Below are 2,756 nucleotides of genomic sequence, written 5' to 3' on the forward strand. Positions count from 1 at the left end.
TCCTCGGGCCAGCTGTCCTGGTTCTGTCCCCTCCCAGCTCCTTGTGCACCCCCAGCCTCCTCACTAGCAGGGCAGCACGAGGAGCTGAAAGTCCTTGACTTAGTGTAGGCACTTCTCAGCAACAAAAACATCAGTGTGTTATCAGCATTGTTCTCATCTTAAATCAAAAACACAGCACCATACCAGCCACTAGCAAGAAAATTAATTCTATCCCAGTCAAAACCAGGAGAGCTAGGCTGCTGTTTCTTGTCTTTTCCAGTTTAATATTGATATTTCCTACAAAATGGAGATATGTAGGCAGCAATGTTTGGCCAAAAGGTGCTGGAGGAAGAATTTGTTTGGATTTACTGTTGTTCATGTCCCTCTTTCCTATTCCTAGATCTTAACTCCTACTTAGGATAAATTTTTCCTAAATGAAACACCCAAGAACCAGTGTCTGAGGCTGAGCTCCTCTCCAAGGTCCTTCCACAAGCAATGGACAGAGAAGATAAGGTGCAGAACACGAGCTCTCTAATCCCAACACTTGCTCAAGGTGAATTCTAGGATTCATGCTCTAAAGGGGCTCTCTCTTGCTATTAACTCTTCAGGCAATACAAAGTACAGAGCAAGACTAACACATCTACATTCTAGAGGCCTAAATGTGGCCAGAAAAATTGCACCTGTCTCTTCTAAAATCTATCTCAGAAAAGCAGAGAGTGCAAGAGGAAAACAAATGATGACTAAACACTGCTCAGGAGAGCAGTCCAGGAGGAGTTTCCATTAAACCAAAGGTCAACATTTCCCTGATGTGTCCTTTAGCTCAAGATAGCACCTGCCCTGAGGACTTCAAATGCAGGCCATGGTGTAAAAATGAAAGAATGAACTCTGTCCTGGTTTTGCTATTGGCATGCTGATTAAAATGGGAATTTCAGGTAGACCTTCTGGCTTTATAACACTTGTGAACACTCATAAATGTGAGGAAGTATTAATACATATCCTTCTAACCAAACATTAATTCCTTATTGAAGGGGATGGTTGCTTTTAGAGCCATTGACAGTTGTTCAGAAATTAAGATTCCTTCTAGTTAGGCTAGTACTGCCCCTGTCTCATGGCTCTTTTTTAGGAGCACCTGCCTGGAGCAAGCAGACCATGGGTATCAGAATTAGGAGAAATCTAGTAGTGTTACAGGCTGGAGATGACGGGCATTACTTGTTCAGTGAATGCTGGAGCCAAGCTAAACCGTTCAAAGAGGAATAGATAGTCAGGCTAGGTTAAAATACCTGTGTTGGTTTCCAGGAAAACTAAACATTGGTGTGCTTGATAGCAGGGCTTGGCAGAAACAATCAAATGCATAACTTCAGTGCATCAGGAACCTGTTATACAGTAGGGAAAGATGTGATGCAGAAGCTCAGACCTGCAAAAAATGGAAATGCTATTGAGTCCTCCTGGCTATGGAATAACTGTATGAACCGAAGGGAACAGCCTTCTCAGATCAGAAAGGCAGCAACATTTTGTGACCGAAAAAGTATTTTCTTCATTTGCACAAAGATACTAATATTTAGGGGAAAAACGGAACACTGCAGAGGCAGATATTACAGGTGGAGGGTGCTGATTAGCTCCTCCAGCCTCTCCACCTGAAAATGCAAGATATATGATACTGGTGATATGAACTCCATGTGAGGAAGTAAAGGAAATGTGATTACAGATATTATATCCAAATTGAATTAAAGCTGCATTAAAAAAACTCAGATTACTATGTGATTCCATGCTACTGTTGAAAACATGACGTGCATCTGCTACTGGCAGACACATAGAGAGTATGAAAGGGCATATTTCTCAGAAAACAAGTTTGATCTCTGATTTGCTAATTCACAAACCCACAGAAACAAAGGCAGGAAGCATAATTATGGCAGATCTCCCTAAAATAAATAATTGTCAGCAAAGCAACAATGTTGCTTGGATTTTTTTTTTTTTACTTTCTTTCAAATAGTTGCTCTACATTGTGACCTTAAGCAAAGTTAATTACCTCAGTTTCTTTATCTATAAAAATTGGATAATGAATCCAATCTTCTTTGCAAAAGGCAGACCTATAAATAAAAGCATGATTATTCCATACTGATGTTAATAAATGTTTTCTCAGCAGACTAATGGTCATTGGGACAGTTTCCTGTGCATATTTCTGTGCTCATTCATTTGAATGAGTTATTAAGACCTTCTGACTCTTCCTCATTTTGCTGGCAAGGAGAAAGCAATTCAGGTTCAAATATTCATGTTGAGCTCACTTTTAAAACCGTTTTTGGGGGGTTTCATGTATGGCATATATGGAAGCAAACGCCTGTTCCCTTTGTTGTCTGTGACTGTTACAAGGCAATGAAACAGACCTCTAGACTATGGCAGTGTTGAGACTTACTTCCCTGCCATGAGGGCCCTGTACACCCAGTAATTCTTGTAAAAGACTGTCTGTCTAGTATAACCAGAAGTTTCATACAGGGTGACAAAGCGAGCTGCAATAAAACTGCATCTTTCAATTGCTTTCCATGTTATGTTATATCAAGTGGCAGAGTACAATAAATTTTAAAAGAGCAAGTTGACACGAATGATGACATAGTTATAAATGAGTAACAAAGGCTTTTAATGCACACATAAAGTATAATCCAACAACCCAATTCCAACTGTATTTTACCTGTTTTAAATCAGCAAAACACAGCTGGCAGCTGTTTATTAAAAGGTATCTGTGTGCTAAAACATGCTCAGTCTGAAGTAATAACACTAGAAGA

The sequence above is a fragment of the Aythya ferina genome (genome assembly GCF_964211825.1).
Source record: "Aythya ferina genome assembly, chromosome: 1".
NCBI lineage: Eukaryota > Metazoa > Chordata > Aves > Anseriformes > Anatidae > Aythya > Aythya ferina.